The sequence below is a fragment of the Armigeres subalbatus genome, chromosome 2, assembly GCF_024139115.2.
Source record: "Armigeres subalbatus isolate Guangzhou_Male chromosome 2, GZ_Asu_2, whole genome shotgun sequence".
NCBI lineage: Eukaryota > Metazoa > Arthropoda > Insecta > Diptera > Culicidae > Armigeres > Armigeres subalbatus.
The window spans coordinates 409,573,377-409,587,893 of NC_085140.1; positions in this window are offsets into that span (position 1 = coordinate 409,573,377).

Below are 14,517 nucleotides of genomic sequence, written 5' to 3' on the forward strand. Positions count from 1 at the left end.
CGTTTTAGCATGAAAAATTCAAGCGTGATGCATTCCTTTAAAATCGCAGACGATTTCATTCGCACGGGAGCGCTCGTTGATTGAGATTTATGAGTGATTTTACCAACACTGCTCTGGTGCAATTATGCTCTACCCGTAGAACAATGGCGGCAGAAACTCCGCGTTTGGTGGGTGGCGACTTGTTTTTGATTTTTTGTTGTTTTAATTTCAAAGCCTACTTTCCATTTCAGTGCCCTTAAAGCTTACTATCAAGTAGGGGTAATGACGGCTTTGGCAGGTTTTGTTCTATTATTGTCAAGGGGTTTTTTATGACTGATTATGCTCAAATTTGGCCCAAACATTCTTTGCATATCAAAGAATATTGTGGCCAAATTTCATAAAATTCGGTCGACAACAACCCCCCTGCCAATAATAGAACAAAACCTGCCAAAGCCGTCTGTTCCCCTATCTGAATTTTAGAAAAAAAAAAATGCGAGGGAGACGTTTTGAATCGTTGTTTCAACTTGCCCCGCACCACACATTTCTATTTGCCCCGATGGGTTTAAATTGCGGAGCAATTTCAAACGACCGAAATACAAAAATGAAAACGGATCTCCCATCGATTTTTCATAATCATTATGTTTGTTCAATATTGAATGATTACCTACCGTGAAAATTTGAGGAAAGCACTCTTTCAAACATCATTTTGAGACCTGTTTTATTGGTACGTCAAAAAGTTGGTTAATATTTTGCAAAGGGCGAAAAATAAACATAGGCAGGGATTGCGTTTTTGTAGCTGCAATCTTCCGGGAATGGCAGTCAGAAGGTGCGTTCAGGGTAGTAGTTTGTTGTAAAAAATAATCAGGGCATTGGGTCATTGCCGATCCAAATTACAGCTTCCGTTTCAACTTACCCCGCATTTCAACTTGCCCCGGTGTACCTTAATGCTAAGTTCCAAAAAGTGTGTCTATAAAATTTGTACACATACACACACACACATACATACACAAAAACAGACATCACCTCGGTTCATCGAGCTGAGTCGATCGGTATATAACACTATGGGTCTCCGGGCCTTCTATTAAAAGTTAATTTTTGGAGTAATCCTTTAGCTTTTCGGTACAGCTTTGTTGTACGAGAAAGGCAAAAACAAAACTTGAAACTTGGCATTGGCTGATTTGCATTCCCGGAAATCCTGTCCAACGGTTTGCTATTGAAATTCATTTGATTAGATTTTTTGTAGTGTACAGAACAGGGTTCGAAATTTATGAAAGTTCTGCTCACTAGCTGAGCAACATTCGAATATAAATGAATTTAGAACATATGGTTTACTACTCAGTCCTGATTTTTACCGCGTGATATACACCCAACAGCAACATGACCTCAATTTGCATGCATGCAAAATTTTCCCATCTCTTCCGTCCACTCGTGCTATTACATGTGTGGTGATAAGGGCGAGACAAACATACCTAGTCGCAAACATTGGAGCCCACCATCGTCCAAACATTGCACAACTTTTAACCAAATTTGGCAGAGTTGGTGGGTGGAAACTTTTGCTACATAGAAATACAAAGGCAGTTTTACAACACGGAATTCGGGAAACTTTTTCATATTCTGTACAATGTTTTGCTTTTTAGACTTGTTTCCGTCTGCTATGCTCATGTGTTCCTGATTGCAGGGTTTGTATATACATATAAAATGTAATTTATTACGCTCGACAAGTGATTTTTGTAGTCATGTACCTGTATATGAATGTAATCATAATATAATTGCTTGCTTTTCGTGAATGATGTGAAGTGTAGAATGAACAATATTTAATCTTATGTTTTCTCGACTCATGGGTATATGCAGTGGTGCAATTTATCAACAATGCCTGCTGAGTGTGATTTTTTTGTTTTGTATTTTTCTCTGCTCCTCTTTGCCTATGACGGTGCCTTTCAGTCAGAACGACAAAGCAGGAGTAGCTTAGCAAACTCGGTTTGCCAACAGCGGGCTGAAGCTGATGATCATTCGGCACAAATTTCCTGTCATTGTCTTTCAAGTGATAGTATTCACCCATGCATTTATATAGGGCCGTCGCATTCACACAGCAGCGAGTGAACTGAATAGACTGTCAGTGCGGGCTGCGTGTGCAATGAGAAGAGAGGTCTTTTGTTTACTTTATCTTTGATTGTTGCTGCTAACCATTTTCAGTTTTCACTGCTAGGAAGTGAGTGTGAAGAGGGAATGGTATCAATATCCAACAAATTTCAGTCACTGAGATTGAGAATTCGCACCCCTGGGTATATGTAGGTATTACGGTGCCAATGGAATGTATGGAAAAAAATTGTCATCGAATTTCAAAAAACGACATTGCTCACAAGTTTCATTACCCCAAAATATGATCCCAAGCAAAATTTGAGCTCAATCGGACATGATTTAGGGGTGCCTAAAATTCATCAACGTTTTGAATTTTTCAAATTGTACTTTACCATTATTTCCGAACCCAAAGTTTGATCTAGTCAATTTTCAACAGAAAGCAATAAAACTTTTTGAGTCAATTGTCCGATCCATCAGATTTCCAATAGACAGACAGAAAAGGGGCTTAATAATCAAACAATTATGCAATGATCCGCTCATTAAATAACCATTTACAACTCCTTGGTGACAGTCGTGTTTCCGTTTGTTGCTGAAGACTTCCCGTGCTTCCGTGTAGCTTCATAAATATTTCCGGTGGAAACTCAAATCTACTGAAATTCAGAATAAATTCCTTGAAAATGCAGATACATTTTCAGTGAAAATTTAATTTAAAAAATACAAGAAATTCAGACGAACTTCTGAATAGAAAATTAGAGGAATTATGCCTGGAAGTTGGGAGAATCTTCCAATGGGAATTCAGATTCCAATTTTTCCAAACTATTCAGATAAACTTTTCCTAAATATTAAAAAAAAACTCAAGAAAATTTGTAAGATTTAGGGCCAATTTCTTCACCTCCGCTCAACTCTTAAGCGGTGCTTACCCATACGCTTAAACATGGTTTGGGGCCTAAGCGGAGGTGAAGAAATCAACCCTTACTCTGGTAGCTGAAAGGGATCGCCGTTGTTAACTAAACCAAAATTTTGCTTACCTAAATGGAACCTCCATTATTTACATAAGTGTGACAATACATACACAATTTTAAGATGATTGATATAAAAATAAAATGATATAAAATGAAAATGATCGATTTTTGCGTTACGAAATTAATAGGTTATACCTCCAATTGTAAGAACATCGGTGCTGATGACGCATTTACACATAGTCCTCAATGAAAATTTTACTAGAACGAAGCGTTTTATCACAACGTCGGAAGGGGAAATATTTCTCTGCCCATTTTTTTCGCGTTTGTATCAGGTGACGAGTAATTTGTTTTTATTTCTTGCTATGATCGAAAAAGCCTTATGCTTCTCGTCTATCGTCGCTAATGAACAATGAGATTAACACAAACACATCATTCTATGGTGACGAGGTTACCTTTTCATTTGTTTAGTTGACAATCGATCAAGTAATTGCATGGAAGGAGAAGAGAGAAAACGGACTTCCATAGAAAGTTCTACATATGGACACCCCTACTTCAGTCCCTGCCATTCCCGCTACGCTCATGTTTCTTCCAATAATCATGTTTTGTATGAATACAACAGTAATATATTAATTTTAATTCATGAATTTGAATACAAGCCTATAGTTAAATTTCAATATACAAATCTGTAGAGATTAGTATAATAATATAGAAACTTCGATTGTTCCTAGTTGTTAATTAAAAGAAAAAAGAAATGCGTAACATACGCGTAAAGAAAAGTAATTAATATAATACTTATTGAAAGTGTTCGAGAATTTCTTAGAGTGTTGAACCCCACGAGATATCCCTGAGAATTTTGAGCGAAGCGAGAGATAGCTGGTTGAAATCACAGAGAAGGAGAAGACAGCTTAGTTTTGTAACGATATTGGAAGTGAACGGATGTATACAGTGTAAACAAAAAAATAAGGATGAAGTGGGATTCGAACACGCTGTAATACGTATACAGCCGCAATTGCTAACCACTACACTATCTAGGTGCTATAAGATAAATAATGTTAATATTCAATTAATCACGATAATTAATTGAAACGAAACTTACCCACTAAATTAAATGTGAAAGACGATCATGATTCAGAGTATATAATCTCAGTCATTCTGATACCTCTAACGTTTATACAGCGATAACTAGATAAGTTGTGTGCAGACCATTATACTTACAGTAAAATTAAACAATAACAAACAAAAACAGATCCCCCCGAACGTTTCGTGCATTCAAACTATCCCAATAAAGACATTCATATTCTACATCAGGGCTGCCCAACGTACGGCTCGCGGGCCGGATGCGGCCCTTGACTCAATTTTTTGTGGCCCGCGGCCTGTAAGAAAAAATACTTCATAACCGGCCCGAAAGCTTTTCTATGTGGCTCGAGAAGCTCTTTCTTACTATTTATGAATAAATACTGTAGGTTCTTTCTGATTAAAAATTAAATCTATGCAAGCACGGAGTCAAATAATCCAGCACGGGTCCGTTTTGCTGTTAATGAGATACATATTGGCAATATGAAACCTTTCTAGGACGGCGAACTTGTTAGGGAATGCATATTGACCGTTGGTGATATCGTGCGCTCTAAAGAAAAATCCTCCTATATAGTATATTATTAGTTTCTAGTAAAGCACGGTGAAGAGTTAAAGTTCTCACAGAAAAATTAAAAATTACGTTACGTTAAAAATCCACCTGCTTCTGACTCTAGCAATCGATAAATCTGACTAGCAATCGATAAAAATACCGAAAAAAAACAAGACTGATATAATTATGACCATCTTTAAATCACAGAGGAATTAGCAGCTTTGATCGCAATGAACAAAACGACTATCGGTATAATAGATCTGAGGAAAGCTGTTAAGACCTGTATGAAGGAACTTGAACTCTTTTTTAAAAGTATAAGGCCTAACACTGATGGAGCTCCGGCAATGACGGGAAAGAACACGAGCTTTATGAAACTTGAAGATTAAATCAATTTTTTTATTTGTTAAACAGTTGTTAATCAGCCACAAAAGTTAATTAGTGATATTTCTCTGCAAATTGATTTTTTCACCAAAAAAGATCTTTGTGCGTTGGCAAACCCATGGTACCTGGCTAGAGATGTTATTCTCTTCGAAACCTTCTTCCAACCTTTTTAGCTTATTTTTTAGAACACTGATGTTAATAATGTACTGATATAATAATGTACCTGAAATGTTTCAAATATGTAGACATAATAGACCTCGTGCTCAAATCTATATTTCAGACTGACACATGTTTTGAAACATATTTTCCCTCTCCAGATGTACAAATCAACAATGAAAGCAGTAAAAAGTAATTATTGATCTTTGTTGTTTGCTTCCAAAATTTGATCACCGATTGCGAAATCAATATGCGTCGAGTATTGGAAAGAATCCAACAATTCCATGTCCTGTTACGTAAAAAGAAAAAGAAAATAAGCAAACAAACAAAATATTCAAACGCAATAAAATCGTGTTTCGTTTTTATTTTTTTTTATTTAGCCATTCTGCAAAGATAAACACCATTCTGAAATAAATAGTTATTTTTAAAATGTATAAAAAATATGTACCGAATATTTCCTGGCCGGGTATACCCCGTTAGGCATAAGTACGTTAGGCATAATGTACGTTCAGCATAATGGACGTTAGGCATAAAATGACCCAAAGAACAGCCCATGACATAAAGAAGGCAGAATTAAGCCAAACGTCCATTATACCTAACGTCCATTATGTCTGACGTACTTATACCTAACGTACTTATGCCTAGCCTCGCGGACCCTTCCTGGCCCACCAGCAAGTGATCATTCTGAAAATTGGCCCTTGACTTGAAAAGGTTGGGCAGGCCTGTTCTACATGTTCTATCTCAATACGAAAGACAACCATTGATTTTAGTCATGCAATCATGGATAGAGCTTTCCAGGCTCCAGAATATCAATCCTGCATTAAAATCAGGAAAATTTAGAAAGTCTTCTCCAAATTTTCACCTTTTTCGATGCCGGAAAACTCATGAGGCAAAACGCCTTTTAGCAGGCAGCTCTTATGGAACAAAGTACCATGCGTCGGGACATCAGCACTCTGGTATGGACAGTGCGTGGAGACGCGAGTACATTGTAGGATAGTTCCACTAGGGCGTTTTGCCTCGCCGAAATGTTAGATGTTTCATCAAAATGTGGAAAATTTCAGTTTTTCCTACATTCCTATCTATTATGTTGACACTTTATTGCCTAACCTACATAATTTCATGTCTAGTTTTATTTAGGGCTATCTCAAACATGGTAAATATAAGTGAATACCCGAAAGTCGTTTTGCCCCGGGGGGCGTTTTGGGGCCTCTTCCCCTATGAGAAAAGTCCAACTCCGAACAGCTAACCGTTTTTAAACAAATTGATAATTGAATTTTCAAGAAGAGTTTTTAAAATTTTGGGTATGCTTCCCGGTGCATTTGCCCCGGGTTTGCATCGGTTTTGCCCCGGGGGTGCATCTTACCCCAGAAACCCTTACATGGTATAAGTGGAAATCGCAAAAAACTGGTAAAGTCGTTTTTTATGCAGGTTGGTTGATATAGGTCAACCAACCAGCATAAACCCATAGTCATCATCTTCTTCTTCTTATTGGCAGTACATCCCCACACTGGGACAGAGCCGCCTCGCAGCTTAGTGTTCATTAAGCACTTCCACAGTTATTAACTGCGAGGTTTCTAAGCCAGGTTGCCATTTTTTGCTTTACATACTTTTGCATACTTTTATGCCCAGGGAAGTCGAGACAACTTCCAATCCGAAAATTACCTAGACCGGCACCGAGAATCGAACCCAGCCACCCTCAGCATGGTCTTGCTTTGTAGCCGCGCGTCTTACCGCACGGCTAAGGAGGGCCCCTCCATAGCCCATAGTCAACATTATCGAAATATCTCTTTCTCAATGGATCTTTATTCCAACAAGTGTCCCCTATTAGCTCCCAACTTAGTGTTCCCTATTAGCATTTACACAGTTATTAATTAAAAGCTTTTTTATGCCTGCCATTGAATGAAGGTGAATTTTTTATCTTTTGCGGAAAGCACAATGAATAAATTATGCCCAGACTGTCGAGAATGTTTTCCACATCTTAGACTGGACCGAAACATGTTGGTGGCTTTTATTTAACATTTTATTGCCATTTATTGATAATTTTCCTATTTCACGCTTCCACGGGTCGTCCGATGACAAAAGACCGTCAGCTAAGGGTTGTGTACTTAACTGGTAGTGCAGCCTGGGCACTGTTGTCCCTGACATCAGTTAGAGTGAGAAGGTACGCCTCGAGCGTCTGTTCACCAGGAGGTGCGACTCAAACAGCGTCTGCCTGGTGCCCAGCAGTTGATCAACGCGATGCTGTATCGTGTCAGCTATACCTAAGGTGGCAGCCACACCAGCGTGATGTAGGTAACGCGCCCCGGTAAGGTAGCTTACTGAAGCCTCTCATATACCACGAAAAATGGACATCGAAGAAAAAGAGAACGTTATTTTTGGCAACCGACCCGGCAAGGAAATAAGGACTATGATTGGAAACTCGGTACCTGGAATGTCAGGACCCTAAATGAACCTGGACGAGTGAGCCTTCTGGCTCGCGAACTGCAGAAGATTGGAGTGAACGTGGCCGCTATTCAAGAAGTCCGATGGCCCAGATCTTCTTCTTCTTCTTCGTTGGCATTACATCCCCCATTGGGACATTGCCGCCTCGCAGCTTAGTGTTCATTAAGCACTTCCACAGTTATTAACTGCGAGGTTTCTAAGCCAAGTTACCATTTCTGCATTCGTATATCATGAGGCTAACACGATGATACTTTTATGCCCAGGGAAGTCGAGACAATTTCCAATCCGAAAATTGTCTAGACCGGCACCGGGAATCGAACCCAGCCACCCTCAGCATGGTCTTGCTTTGTAGCCGCGCATCTTACCGCACGGCTAAGGAGGGCCCCAGATCTGGAGAACGTGAATTCCGAGCCGTGGATCCCACGACCAACACTGCATTCAAGTATAACATCTATCACAGCGGCGGCGGAAAAGCAGAGCATGGAGTTGGTTTCGTAGTGATGGGCAAATTCTTCAATTACAGCCAAATAAACGTTTACGCACCGACAAACGATAAATCCGACGACGTGAAGGACACGTTTTATGCATGTCTTGATAAAGCCTATGGAGAGTGCCCAAAGCATGACGTGAAAATTGTTATCGGAGACGCTAACGCTCAGGTCGGTAGAGAGGACTTTTTCCGTCCCATAATCGGTAGGGAGAGCCTTCACTCCGCTACCAATGACAACGGCCTACGGTTAGTAAATTTTGCTGCTGCCAGAGTGATGGCCATCAGTAGCACCTACTTTGCACGAAAGAACATCCGAAAGCACACCTGGAGACACCCAAATGGTGAAACTTGCAACCAGGTAGACCATGTTCTGGTGGATGGGCGCCATTTCTCGGATGTTTTCGATGTGCGGACATTTAGAGGTACGAACATTGACTCTGATCACTACCTCGTTGTCAGTAAAATTCGATCGCGGTTGTCAACTGTATCGAACGAAAGATCACAGCGAACGATGCGTTACAATATCCAGCGATTGTCGGCGGAAGGAGTATCGGCTGAGTACCGCCATAAGCTCGACGAACGGATAAGTGCAATCAGCGTTAGCGACAACATCAATGATCTATGGGAGTCGATCCATGGAGCGGTGAGCACAACAGCACGAGAAGTAGTAGGCACTGCACAGAGGCGACCCAGGACGGGTTGGTTCGATGTGGAGTGTCAGAGAGTGACAGGCGAGAAGAACGTTGCTAGAAGCCGAATGTTGGTGTCGGGTACCCGATCGAATAGAGATCGGTACAAGGAAGCAAGAGCAGCCGAAAAACGAACCCACCGCAGGAAGAAGAAAGAGTACGAAGAACAAGTTATTAGCGAGGCACAGGAAAAAATGGAGCAGAACGATATGCGGAGGCTTTATGAGTCTGTCAATGGCGTGCGGAGAACGACGGCGCCATCCCCCGTCATGTGCAACGATCAACAAGGGAATTTGCTGACAGATAAAACCGAAGTGGCTGCCAGGTGGAAGCAATACTTCGAGACTTTGTTGAATAGTGGAAGTGACGGTGCATCGGTGAACAGAATAAATATTGGCGACGATGGACAAGCTGTGGAGTCACCTACACTATATGAGGTTAAAAAAGCTCAGCTCTGTAGAAAAACAATAAGGCGGCGGGGAAGGACCAGCTCCCGGCTGAACTTCTCAAACATGGCAGTGAGCAGCTTTATGAAGTTCTGCATCATATTATGTCGAAAATATGGGTAGACGAGGAAATGCCTGCTAGCTGGTTGGACGGCCTCATTTGCCCTCTCTTTAAGAAAGGACACAGACTGGAGTGCGCCAATTACCGAGGAATAACCCTCCTTAATTCGGCGTACAAAATTATGTCCCGTATTCTGTTCAACTGATTGAGACCGCTTGAAGAGTCCTTCGTCGGCGAATAACATACAGGTTTTCGTGAGGACCGATCAACGACGGATCAAATGTTTACCCTGAGACAAATCTCGCTTAACTTTTCAAAAGGACCTAAGTAACATTTTTTTCATGAATTAATTTGAGTGCTGCAATCAAAAGCTTACATGTTTTTCTGTTGATTGCGCTATTCAAATTAATTCATGAAAAAAATGTTACTTAGGACCTTTTGAAAAGTTAAGCGAGAAATCCTTGATAAATTCCGGGAGTACAACTTGCAGACACATCATCTGTTTATTGATTTCAAGGCGGCGTACGATTCAGTGAAACGGAATGAATTATGGCAAATTATGTTTGAACATGGTTTTCCGGCGAAACTGATATGGCTGATTCGTATAACGTTGGACGGATCGAAATCAAGTGTAAGGGTTGCGGATGAAATATCGACGTCATTTGTTACCTTAGATAGATTAAAGCAGGGTGATGCACTATCGAATCTACTGTTCAATATAGCGCTCGAGGGAGCGATTAGGAAAGCTGGCGCGCATATAGCGGTACCATTATCACAAGATCACATATGCTCCTGGGTTTTGCGGACGATATCGATATTATCGGAATTGATCGCCGTGCCGTGGAAGAGGCTTTTGTGCCTTTTAAGAGGGACCCAACTAACATTTAATGTCAATGTAAATGTTATTTCAACTCGTCTATACGGCTTCAAGCTGAATATGTGTGCTATACATATGATCAAGAACTTCTATGCAATGCTTTTAAAAGCAAATCTGGCGAATCTATACAGCTGTTTTTGACGTGTCTGCACAACAACTTTACAGCATGTTACACAATTTTTTCTCAATCTTCACTAAACCATTTAATAATATAATTCGCTTCAATGGCGCTTATTCAGATTTTTTGAATCTGTTAAATAAGTTTTATACAGCCACTGAATTCAAATTGATTAAATATTATTTGAGAGGAGAGTAGATTTCAAACTCAAATATCAATTTTGTTGCTACCTAGATTCGAACTCCTGATCTCCTGATTCAATGGCCGCTGCTCTGTCATCACCGTCACTTAGACATATGTAAATAACAAAGAAAATTATGGATGTGCTTCTTCGCATACCCTATAGGTTGCTTCACTAACGCTATTTTCAGATTCATGCTGTATAAACGTTAGAAAGAGGCCTACATGCTGCTTTCAGCACATAAGCTTAAAAATTATGCTTTCAGCATTATTTTAACCATTATTCAAACATCTACCAGCATGTTCTGTTGGCTAACTTTTATGCATCATCAATCGCTGAAATTGTTTTTAGGCAACATTTTCTCGATCTGTATAGATGCTACTCTGCTGCTAATCGTTTAACAGTAGCCGTCAACAGAAATATTGCTTCTAAATGGCTTGTTTTCTTACACTATCTGCTAGCATCTAGGACAGCGCTTTGTCAGTTGCTATAATACGAGAAGCTGAATACATTTTAAGCTGCATTACAGAAATCAATAGCTCATACACAGCTCCGGCATCAAAAATCAAATGTAAACATTGCTGTTTTGACGTTCCATACTGATAAGCTATTAAAAGAAGCAGTATAAGGTTTACTTAAACGTTGTGTAATCTTCAAAGATACAGAATTAGCCTGAAAGCTTTCGTTAGTTCATTTATAGCGCCATTACGCTATATTGTTAGTGCTATAACAACAGCGAAAACGTTTTCATTGTGAATGCTACCCACCGTAATATTGGAAGTTGCTAACAAGCAACTCAGTTACATGCATGAGCTCTTAACCGATAAGCTTTGTTGCTAATTCAGACAGAGCTGTTTTATGACTATATGAAAGCTGCATAAACGATAAAAGATGAAATATATTCGGCACAAACTGACTAGCTGATAGATATTTGGGTAATAGTCGAGTTGAAGTTTAAGGGATTATTTGCGGAGGCTTTTCTTTTATTCAGCATTGGCTGCTTTTATTCAAATATTATACAGCCAAAGGCTAGAGCTTGAAGCTTTTAGCACCAAAATTGTTAGTTGGGGAGACAGCGAGGATTAGACTCACGATCAATACCAGCAAAACGAAGTACATGGTCGCTGGCAATCAACGTGGATTCATTAGTGGTGGTGGTAGCGAAATGGTGCTGGATGGTGAAAAATTTGAAGTGGTCGAAGAATTTGTGTATCTTGGAACATTAGTGACGTGCGATAATGATGTTACCCGCGAGGTGAAAAGGCGTATTGCAACTGCAAATAGGGCTTATTACGGACTTCGTAACCAGCTTAAGTCCCGTAGTCTGCAAACGAAAACAAAACTCGCGCTGTATACTACTCTGATTCTTCCGGTGGCTTTATACGGCCACCTATACGGCGTCTCTTGAAGATGGCTGGAGAGATATTCGATCCGCCATTGGTAGTACCGCAACCGCTGCACTTGGCACGGTGCCCCCGGATCAGAGAAACGACTGGTATGACGGCGAATGTGAGCAGTTAGTAGAAGAGAAGAATGCAGCATAGGCGAGATTGCTGCAACACCGCACGAGGGCGAACAAGGCACGATATAAACAGGCGCGAAACAGACAAAACTCGATTTTCCGGAGGAAGAAGGGTCAGCAGGAAGATCGAGACCGTGAAGAGACGAAGCAACTGTACCGCGCTAATAACACACGAAAGTTCTATGAGAAGTTGAACCGTTCACGTAAGGGCCACGTGCCACAGCCTAATATGTGTAAGGACATAAACGGGAAACTTCTGACGAACGAGCGTGAGGTGATCCAAAGGTGGCGGCAGCACTACGAAGAGCACCTGAATGGCAATGTGGCAGACGAAGATGGCGGTATGGTGATGGACCTGGGGGAACGCGCGCAGGACATAATTCTACCGGCTCCGGGTCTCCAAGAAATCCAGGAGGAGATTGGTCAGCTGAAGAACAACAAAGCCTCTGGGGTTGACTAACTACCAGGAGAGCTATTTAAACACGGTGGTGAGACACTGGCTAGAGCTACACTGGGTCATTACCAAGATTTGGGAGGAGCAGTTTTGCCGCAGGAGTGGATGGAAGGTGTCGTGTGTCCCATCTACAAAAAGGGCGATAAGCTGGATTGTAGCAACTACCGCGCAATCACATTGCTGAACGCCGCCTACAAGGTACACTCCCAAATTTTATGCCGTCGACTAGCACCAATTGCAAGGGAGTTCGTGGGGCAGTACCAGGCGGGTTTTATGGGCGAACGCTCCACCACGGACCAGGTGTTCGCCATTTGCCAAGTACTGCAGAAATGCCGCGAATACAACGTGCCTACACATCATCTATTCATCGACTTCAAAGCCGCATATGATACAATCGATCGGGACCAGCTATGGCAGCTTATGCACGAACACGGATTTCCGGATAAACTGACACGGTTGATCAAAGCGACGATGGATCGGGTGATGTGCGTAGTTCGAGTTTCAGGGGCATTCTCGAGTCCCTTCGAAACCCGCAGAGGGTTACGGCAAGGTGATGGTCTTTCGTGTCTGCTATTCAACATCGCTTTGGAAGGGGTAATACGAAGAGCAAGGATTAACACGAGTGGTACAATTTTCAATAAGTCCGTCAAGCTATTTGGCTTCGCCGACGACATAGATATTATGGCACGTAACTTTGAGAAGGTGGAGGAAGCCTACATCAGACTGAAGAGGGAAGCCAAGCGGATCGGACTAGTCATCAACACGTCGAAGACGAAGTACATGATAGGAGACAATGTGACAAGAGAAGACAATGTGAGCCACCCACCGCGAGTTGGCATCGGTGGTGACGAAATCGAGGTGGTAGAAGAATTTGTGTACTTGGGTTCACTGATGACTGCCGAAAATGATACCAGCAGAGAAATTCGGAGACGTATAGTGGCTGGAAATCGTACATACTTTGGACTCCGCAAGACGCTCCGATCGAATAGAGTTCGCCGCCGTACCAAACTGACAATCTACAAAACGCTCATTAGACCGGTAGTCCTCTACGGACACGAGACCTGGACGATGCTCGTGGAGGACCAACGCGCACTCGGAGTTTTCGAAAGGAAAGTGCTGCGTACTATCTATGGTGGGGTGCAGATGGCGGACTGTACGTGGAGGAGGCGAATGAACCACGAGTTGCATCAGCTGTTGGGAGAACCATCCATCGTTCACACCGCGAAAATCGGACGACTGCGGTGGGCCGGGCACGTAGCCAGAATGTCGGACAATAACCCGGTGAAAATGGTTCTCGACAACGATCCGACGGGTACAAGAAGGCGAGGTGCGCAGCGGGCAAGGTGGATCGATCAGGTGGAAGATGACTTGCGGACCGTCCGTAGACTGCGTGGTTGGCGACGTGTAGCCATGGACCGAGCCGAATGGAGAAGACTCTTATATACCGCACAGGCCACTTCGGCCTTAGTGTGAATAAATAAATCAAATAATTTATACGGCCATGAAACATGGACGTTAAAGGAGGCTGATCGGAGAGCTTTCGGAATGTTTGAGCGTAAGGTGCTGCGGACAATACTCGGCGGTAAAGAAGAGAACGGTATCTGGCGGCGTCGCATGAATCATGAATTGTACCAATGTACCAGGTATATAAACTGCTGGATATTATTAAGCTTATACAACACGGCGGACTACGCTGGGCTGGTCACGTTGTTCGTATGCCGGAAGAACGTCAAGCGAAGATAATATTTAGTAGAGAACCCGGAAAAGGCCGCAGGCTTCGTGGAAGCAAGGATGTTATCAATCATTTAGTAATCTGCGTTCGATCATTTAGTAGTTTGTCAATAACTCATTCCACCGGCCTAATTTCAAAATGTGTTGTATGGTGGACTTTTAGTGCGAAGGTTTTTCTACAACTCTCCTTAACAGGTCGATATTCGAACTCCACTATTAAAGGAGTTACGGTGCTAGTTTCTATACTTATACTAAGTAATAACAAAATATGCAATCATTTAGTCTAAGTTACTGCTACTAGCGCTATAGCTCCGTTATTAGTGAA